The sequence below is a fragment of the Sciurus carolinensis genome, chromosome 9, assembly GCF_902686445.1.
Source record: "Sciurus carolinensis chromosome 9, mSciCar1.2, whole genome shotgun sequence".
Classification (NCBI taxonomy): Eukaryota; Metazoa; Chordata; class Mammalia; order Rodentia; family Sciuridae; genus Sciurus; species Sciurus carolinensis.
Genome location: NC_062221.1, coordinates 54569904 through 54579769, shown reverse-complemented (window position 1 = coordinate 54579769; position 9866 = coordinate 54569904).

Here is a 9866-nt window from a genome sequence, read left to right as displayed (position 1 = left end):
CAGAATAAGACAAAAAATATGAGTCCTTATTTGTTTTTAGACTATGTTAAGCTTATCATTGCGAATGTCACAGCATAAACATAACAGCACATTACTCTAGAACTCTTAAGGCCGTAGTCACTGAATCCCTAGAATGTGATCTCCTTCCCTGTTGACCGTACCCCAGCCTTCCACATAACATCAGTCTCCAGGGGGCCCAGGGACAGTAAGAAGAGCAGCCTCATTTGTGCTCACCATGCCTGTCAAGGCAAGGGAGGCCATTCATGGTGGTCATCCTTTGGTGTTATGGAGCTGGTGCTGAGAGGCCTGAGAGGAAGTAGTTGGATCACCTCCAGGGGACTGGCTGACACAAGGTGCAGAGGCCACGGAGAGCTTTGGCTGACTGCCCCAGTGCCATTGGCAGGACTCGCTGCCACCCCACTGTTCTTGGAAGCAGTAGACCCAAGTCGACATCACGTTGGAGCACTAAGGGGTGAGAGCTAACATGTGGACATTCACATAGTCAAGCCTAAGAGTTGGTAGTGGACCATCTGTAACTCGGAGTCTTGAACTTGTCCTTCGTCTGACTAACCAGAGTAACCCAAATTCATGTGATCCCACAAAAAAAATGCCATGCTCAATAGTGGGAGCAATCCAGGCTGCCCTCTTAGAAGTGGTACCCATGCACAGACGCCAGGACCACACCATAGGCCTGACTCCCAGAGCTCCTTGGGAGAGCTGGTTTACCCCACACCTGGAGCACAGGGTCAGAGAACATGACACGGACACACAGTAGGGACTTGGTTCCATGTCAGTTCTGATCTGACTCAGAGGTCTGCTTGGAGGGTGGCTCTGACTGGTGCTGGTCATTAAAGAAATTTTTGAGAAGTGGGCTCCTGGAAAATATGAACCCATTCACCCTAGCAGTCTAGGTTAGTGCTACAGCCCAGCCCATCCCTGGCAGCCAAGGAGGACTCAGACCATTCAAACGAAGGCACTCTGAAGCACTGGGCTCTCTGGGACAGAGACCTGCTTGCCCACATCTAAAGGTGGCATTAGCCCAAGGAGACGGTTTACCTCCAAGCCATCCTCTCTACCCTGAGCTTCAGGGTCCCTTCTGGTGCAGATATACATGACCTTCAGGATCCTCTCCAGGCTGTCCAGTTCTGCCTGTCCAGCCTCATCTTTCCACCCCGTATTTCTTCTTCAACCTTACTGAGTCCACACTCTCCTCTTGCTATTTCCCACCTTAGGGCCCCGGTCCTTCTCTCTACTTGCAATGTCTAAAACTTAGGGATGCTCCACAAATCAGCTCAGAAGCCACTTCCTCTGTGAGGTCTGCCCTTATTCTCCCAGCTGGAAGTGTGCCTCCCTACCTGGACTCCAATGGCCCCACATGTCCTCATACTCAGCTCAGTGTCACTAGGATTCTATGTACAAATCAGGTCTCTCTTACTAGATAATAAGAACCCAAAATGCAAGGGCTGTACTGGGCAGGGCTTTGACTAGTGTGAAGCGGGGTGGGGGGTGGGATCCAGGAAAGGAGCAGAAAGGCACAGAGGAGGACACAGAAAGCAGGGGCCCCCTCAACCCCTGTCCCACCTACCTGCCCACAATGCCCCCTCCCCAGAGGTTTCTAGCAATCATCATTTGTGCTGTGTGACTCCAGTCTCTGACCAAATCCCCTCTCCAGGGATCTGGACTTAAACACAGCCAGGGACTGAGTACCTACAAACTGTCAGGCTGTGGGCCCACATTCTGTACTTGGAAAAGCAGCAAAGACCTGTGTCCAGAAGAGGGAACTCTAGTGGATGAGGCAACTTGTTTCTTTCAGAAACAAGTGATGGAAACTCAGATTAAACCAGCTTGAGCCAGAAGGCACTGTTTGGACTCACCAACTGCCAAGAGTGGTGCTGCCTCACACCCAGCTGTCCTTGGGCAACAGAGCCTCGTCCCTCTCTCCACTCCTCGATTTGACTTGGAATTAGCTCTCTCCCCATAATAAGCACGAAGACCTTTTAGAAGTGCCAGCCTCCAATTCCTCCAGCCTATTAGCCTCAGGGGAGTGAAAACTGCCCACGAGTCCATGGATCTGTCACAGGCGAGTCTGGCTGAAACTGCTTGGACTACACTCCAGCCTTGAGCTAATAAGTGGGTCAAAGAATGCTGTATGTTGGGTGTCTGTGCATGTCTGGTAGCGGTGGGGACAGAAACTCTGTGATTGACAGTTCCCAGTACCACATGGACTGAGAAAGGAGTCCCAGGTAGTAGATGAAGCAGGTGGAGTTGGGAAAGCAAGATGGGCAGTCCACAGGTACCTCTGCCTCGGTCCTGTTCCGAGCAGCAACAGTAAGGCCAGTAAGACAGCAAGACAGCTTCCTCCCTCCCAGTCCAGTCGTTTGTTCAAGGAATCCCTTTGTTTTCCCTTCTGGCTAATCTTACTAGGAATGATGTGTTATTTGTGACCTAAAGAGTAAGACAACCACAATCATGTGTGGCTATGACAGCACAGTTACAACAAGACCATAGTAGCAGTTACTTCTGGGTGTTAAGATTTAGGTGATTTTAGTTACCTTTTCTATATGCTTTGAAATTTTCTCCCAGATTTTATTTATTTCACTTTTATTATGCACATACTAAACATTTGATAGAGCAAAAATCATGAAGAAAAACTAGTTTTTCAGCAAAAATCCAGTACTCAGAGATTGTGATTATTAACAATTTGATTTCTTACCTTAAACACACGAACACCCACACACACCCACACACACATACACAATGTGGCCTTTGAAAATGAGTGACACCACCTTGTATGACCCTTACACCAATTAAGTTGTCGTAAAATGTTTGGAAACATTTTTAAAAATGTGTTTTGTCTCATGGGGGAAAATAAACTTGAACCCTCATCCTATTTGAGATTTATAAGGACAGACAGTAACAACTCCTTACTGGGTGGGTGTGGCGATGAAGAGGTTCATTGGAAGCTCATAACACAAGCTGCGATGCAGCCCCAAGAAAGAAATCACTGCAAGTGAGGAAGTGGGCCTAACTCAGCACCATGGTGTGAAGGTCAGGGCCAGCAGAGAGCTCAAGGTGACCTGTGAGGATGCTCCTGAAAACTCCAAATCCATCTCCTTCCTGGAATGCAAAGCTCTGAAGTTAAAGGGGCGGGAGGAGCAGGTGAGATATCTACTTGTCTATATAACTTCAGAAAATTACTTTACAGCTCTGCATCTTGTTTTCCTCATCTGCAACATAGGAAAGGGATGTCAAAGCTAACAATCCCCTGTGGTTGTTTTGAGACCACAGGTGTGCTAAGCTCTTACCATAGTGCAATGACAAACATTGACTAAATGGTCATGATGGTGATGGCGAAGGAGAAGGAGGCATGCCTCATCCTGAAGGCTGCAGAGGGAAATCCTGAGGGCAAGATGGGAAGACCCACCATTAGGAACTCAAGCAACGCTGCTATGGAACACTTACACACACTTCTCCCCAAAAAAGCCAAAGTGAAATAGGATTGTGAACTCTAGAAATCAGGGAATAGGTGACAAGGAGCTCTAGGTAGGGACAAAACAGTGAGCACTGTCTCATGACCTAGGGCCTAAGGATGAGGACAGGACATCATTTCTGCATGAACAGTCAGCACCAAGTGTCTGGCTGACCGATGCCTGGCCACAGGGAGTAGCCAAAGACTGATGGTCAGAGACAACCTGCAAACAGCAGGGAGAGAGGCCCATGGAAGGGAGTTGGGAGATGGCAGATGATGGAGCAGAGATGGTGGAAGCAGCAACTGAGAAGAGGATCTCTAAATCAGAGGTGGGGCCCCCCTTTCCTATCTCCATTCTCATCCTTGGCCCCAGGACACCTTGAGAGATGCAATAATGGAAAGGCCTTGGTTTACCTTTGGCCGTTGATGGGAAGGAACCCAGCACACTCCAAGGACAAACAAGTAACTTTAACCTAACTTTACAGTGCGTAGCGGGTAGGGGTCTTCTGTGAAAGAATCCTGAGACTCAGATATCACTGCAGAACGATCTTTCTCTTCATGGACACAGATAACAGATTATGACCCTGGCTCTCAGGCAAGGTACGCCAAGGTCATTGCCCCTTCCCAGGCTGGCTGCTCTGGGTGCTGTGGGCCATATCTCCTGACCATACCCCTAAGACCTGCTTCTGTCCTCTTCCCTCACCTGCATCAGAATCTCCCAGGGAAATTCTTAAAACCATTGGTTCCAGGACCCCACCCCAAGAGATGGTGATATAAGAGCAATCTAAATGACTCCAAGCCAGGACTGCACCTCTGCATAACCTGTGCCCTTGCAGAATCTCTTGAAGGTTCACCACGAAACAGCTATGACTTGCAGAGAACACCGTGATGAGGCTGCATGGATCTTTCCTCAAGGAGGCCTGAGTTCTGGGTCCACGGACCTTGGATGGGCTGACCCCTCCCTTAAAGCTGAAATGTTCTCTCAAATCCACGTTCTGAGAATCAGACCCCCATCTGCATCATTACTCAGTCTTATTAATGGTGTCTTTGCACACCTTGTCTAATCTCTCTAAGCCTGTTTCCTCTTCTATAAAGTAGAAATGATAGTTCCTACCCCAGGACATTATGGATAAAATTTAGAATGCATGTCACAGCCGTGTATGTATAATATGCAAAATACATTCTACTGGCAGGTATAACTAAAAAGAACAAATAAAAAAATATTTTAAAAAATTATTTTTAAAAATGCATGTAACAGAAAAAAGAGACTTTAGTCCACATACCTGAGTAATTCACTCTTAGAAACTTATTCTCATAAATTTATGTTTATATTTAAAAGTACATTTGGTGCCTCCTTTTTTGGTGCAATGGGAAATACAGAGCATCTCTATGGAATATTCCTGTCAGAACCAGAATCTAATCGAGACTCTATACTTAACTTCCAAATTACAGAAAATATTGGGGATAGAGGGACAAATTAAATGGCACTACAAGTGGGCACCCAAATAAACCTAGACTGTGGATCATTCTCTAGAGACAAATAATCCAGATTCTCCAATAGAGGAATGACATGAAATAAAGAGACAGAGGGACTACAACAGAATGAAACAATTTAAGAAACAAGAATAAAAGACACAGTTTGACAGCTCAAGTCACTTAGAGAGGAATTCCAAAACTAAGCATAGAATTACCATATGATCCAACAATTTCACTTCTAGATATATACCCAAAGAATCAAAAGCAGGGACTCAAACACTTATACACCAATATTCAGAGCAGTATTATTCATAACATCCAAAAGGTAAAAACAACCCACATGTCCATCAAAAGATGAATGGACAAAATGTGGCATATACATAGAATGGAATACTATACAACCTTAAAAAGTAGTGTAATTCTGATGCACACACTACTACATGGATGAAACTTGAAAATATTATGCTAAATGAAATAAGCCCTACATAAAAGACAAATATTGTATGATTCTACTTGTATAGGTAACTAGAGTATAAAAGAAGTAAATTTATAGAGACAGCAAGTAGAATAGAGGTTACCAGGGACTTAGGGTTGGGGTGGGATGAGGAGTTATTATTGTTTTTTTTTTTTTTTTTTAATATCTTGGGATCAAACCCAGGGCCTAGAGTGTGCTAGGCAAGTGTTCTACCTGAGCCACACCCCCTTCCCAGGAAGTTATTGTTTAATAATTTCTGTTTGGGATGATGAAAAAGTTTTGAAATTGGATGATTGTGATGAACACAACATTGTGAATATACTTAATGCCACTGATTTATATACCTAAATATGATTAAAAAGGTACATTTTAAATTTTTATTTTATGTATTTATTTTTTATTGGTACTGGGGATTGAACCTAGGGGTGCTTAGCCACTGAGCCACATCCCCAGCCCTTTTTATTTTTTGCTTTGAGGTAGGGTCTCACTAAGTTGCTGAGTGCCTCACTAAGTGCTGAGGCTGGCTTTGAATATGCAATCCTCCTGCCTCAGCCTCTCAAGTCGCTAGGATTATAGGCATGCACCACCAAGCCCAGCAGTGCATCTTAATTTTATGCACATATATTGTATCACAAAAAAAAGAGTTCCATTTTTTATTCATCTCTTGAAAGATATTAAGGGAAACCTTTCAACACAGTCCACAGGAACATGCTAGAGTCTCTTTGCTCTTATATAGACTCCTCTTTTGGCCCTCATAGGCTTCTGCACACGGCTCCACGACCCCACCACCTCCAACAAAAGAGCTTCCACCCCTGCACCCCGCCTCTCTTGTCATTTGATTAGGTGGATTCACTTAGTCTCACTCCCAGCAAGAAAATGCTTCCTCTGAGGTTGGAAAGGAGGTCAAGGATTAGACTGGCCACAGAGGATTCTCTTTCTGACAGGCTGCCAAAGGTAGAAAGGTTGCGGTCACACCCACGGTGGTAATTTTTATCCCATCACATAATGGAAGCCCGAGTGCTTCATTCCCTCCACCCCAGAATGACCTCACCCTTTCATGGGCATGCAGAACACTTCACACCTCCCTAATGATCCTCACACCCATTATCAGACTCAATTACAGGGAAGCTATTGAGTGCCAACTATATGCCAAGCACATTACAGACATTTCTATAGTGCATACAGCAATCACACAGGCAACCATTATCATCACCATTTTGTAGGAAACAGAGGTTTAGACGAGCCCAAAATCACAAAACCAACAAGTTTTGGTCCTTGGATTCAAACCCCTCTACCAAACTGCTGCCAGTTCAAGACTTGCCATATTTCTGAGACTATTCACAAGTAAGTAAACTGAGGTGATACATGGTACTCATGTGAGCAAATAGTTCACTAGAAAAGTAAGATTTATTTTTCCCCCTCAGAAGACTCCCCTGCCCAAAAATGCCTCCCTTTTCCTCACAATCCAGGGACACTCAACCACTGAGCCACATCCCCAGACCTTTTTACTTTTTCATTTTGAGACAGGATCTTGCTAAACTGCCAAGGCTGTCCTCGAACATGTGATCCTCCTGCCTCAGCCTCCTGGGTCGCTAGGATCACAAACCAGCGCGGGCGCTCCTGGCCTCAGCTGCGTCTTCTTGGCAACCAACACCAAGACACACATCGCAAAACATCAAGGTAACCACAGCTATGCGGGGAGAGAGCGCGGCCAGCCTCAGGGCGGCTTTTGGCTGATTCCGGGGCGGCCCCGCCTCCCCAGGAGGGGCATCTCACACTGCCTCTGGCTGCAGCCACCCCTGGAAAGCCAACCCTTGCCGGCTGCCTGCCGGCTCCCCGCTGCTCCCGACTGTGGTTTTCTTGGAGGTGTCCAAACTCATTTCTCCATCTGAGGCGCTGTCGCCAAGAGTCTGCTCTGCTGTCAAGCCAGTGCCAAGGTGGTCTGCCCACCAAGATGGCGCAGACGTGTGCGTCTGGCTTCATCCAGACGAGCAAAACCAGCAGACCCGAGCGGCACTGTCTTCTTCTTGTAGTGGTTTTGGGTTGTTTGTTTGTTTGTTTGTTTGTTTGTTTCAGGTGTTGGGGATGGAACCCAGGGCCTTGCGCATGGGCGGGCATTCTCTCTCTCAAACCTCCAACAATTCCAGGCCAAAGCCCATGATATTCGTGATAATAAGGCAGAGCAAGGGAAAGGGGATGTAAACACTAAACAATAACTCAAAAAGCACACAGAAAGAAAACATTCCCCCCCAAAAAAATCTCCACAAAGAACTCTTCTTGGTTTGTTTTGTTTCATTTTATTATTCATTTGATTGTTTTTTTTTTTTACCAAATTTTCTACTTCAAGCAAACTTTTTTTTTTAAATTTTTGAGATATGGTTCACTAAAAGTCTCATCTAAATTTTTGAAACAAATCGCAGTCTATTAATTCACGGGAGCAGGGATGGGGGAGAAGCAAGGGGTAAATCAAAAGTAAATGAGATTGGATCATTCTGAGTTAGAGTTTTAATTTTCTAAAGTTATTAACTTAAATTTCTCTTCATTTATATAGGTCTGTTTCCCAAAACTCTTATAATGAGGAATCATTACATTATGATCAGATAAAAATAAAACACTATTTCTTTTGTTCCTGTTAGAAGTCCCCTGGCCTATCTCTGGAGGAAGGGTTTTGGAAAGGGAGCTACTTCTGAAGGGTTTCCTGATGCCACTGTCAGTGGGACCTCGTCTAGAACCTATGAGAAAAAAGTTCCTTCATAATGACGTCAACCTTGCTTTAAAAAAAAAAAAAAAAAAAAAAAAAAACTCTCAAACTCATGAAAAACACAGTTGATGTGAATCATATGTCTGAGTGGCAGAGTTCCCGCTAAGTTGGGCAAGTGCACAGATGTGCAGGACAGAAATTCCTCTCCGCACAGTGACTATCCCCCGCTGGAGCTGTTGAAGGTAAATAGGCTGGCTCTTGTCCCTTCCTGGAAACCTGGCTGTGAGGTCCCGTTTCCCTACCTCTCCTCACTCACTCCTCAGTCATCTCTTCCTTTCTCTAACCCTGACAATTATCACTGACACTTGTTGACTGACAGATTGTACTTCAGCAGATGACCTAGGATCTAACCAGTCATTAGCATTTTAAAACTCCCATCTTCCTGTTTCACAAGGAAACAAAAAAAAAGAAAAGAAAAGAAAAGAAAAAGGGAAAAAAAAAAAAGCCTCTACTAAAGAATTCCAGGCATCAGCCAGCAGGTGCAGCCAAGCTTTTGCCAAAAGGAGCCGGGGTGGGTCCTGACAGTAAATCTGACGTAGACTTCCTGGGACTGGGGTGGGAGGGAGTAGGAAGAGGGGTGCTGGGCCTCTCCCCAGGGGGCTCCCACTTGCCTGGGAGTACGAGTGGGCTGGGCCCGTTCCAGCTGCTGGAGCTGCTGCAGGAAAGTGAAGCATCTTTTGTCCTTCCACATCTGGGGTCTGTCCTTCCAAGATGTCTACCAGGTATTGCCCCTCACCCTCTTTCCTTTGCTCCCCCTTTTCCCCATTAACCCCTTTCCTCAGAATTTCCAGGAACTTCATGTGTCTTCTAGTATAGCGCTTCCTTAGGTAACAGCCAGTGATTTTCAAACTGCAGCCTGCCTTATCTGTCGACCAGGATGCCTCTTTATGCTACATATGTGGCATTTTGGCCTCTTTTTTTTTTTTTTTTCTTGCAGAACTGAGGATTGAACCCAGGGACGTTCTACTATTGAGCCATACCTCAAGTCATTTTTACTTTTTATTTTTTATTTCGAGATAAGGTCTCACTAATTTGCTTAGAGCCTCCCTCAATTGCTGAGATCAGCCTCAAATTTGGAATCCTCCTGCCTCAGCCTCCTGAGTCAACTGGGATTACAGGTATGTGCCACCACATCCAGCATGGCCTCTAACATTTCTGACCACAAAATATGTGCTTAAATTACAACTCTTCCTAAGTATAGATTGTGTGATAGTTCCCTTTCCTAGTTCTGGATAAATCCTCCTCCCTTCTTTCTCCTTCTAACTTCCAAATACCTGGGTGGGTTGTATCCTATGAGCAAACTCAGGTAAGCAGAAATTGGCACATTAATGTATGGGACCTAACTATATCTGGTAATAGCTATTTCTTTAACACTTCCTCTGTTCATATTTCATCTTTATATAGTACATAATTTAAATGTTAGATGAGGCACAATGTCCTTTGAGATTTGCATATGATTAAGTCAAGACTTTCTGCTCAATTATGAATACCCCAAGGGGCTGACTTTCTCAGTGTTCTCTCTGACTCAGCTCTGATATCTACTAATCTATTGATTTCACATGAATCTCATAATTATGGCAGGTGTCTTCCCTTCATTTTTCCTGACAAGGAACTTAGCCACATTCATAATTTAAAATAAAATCATTGCGTATTCCCCTGGTTCCTCCCCTCTCCTTCAAGTCTTT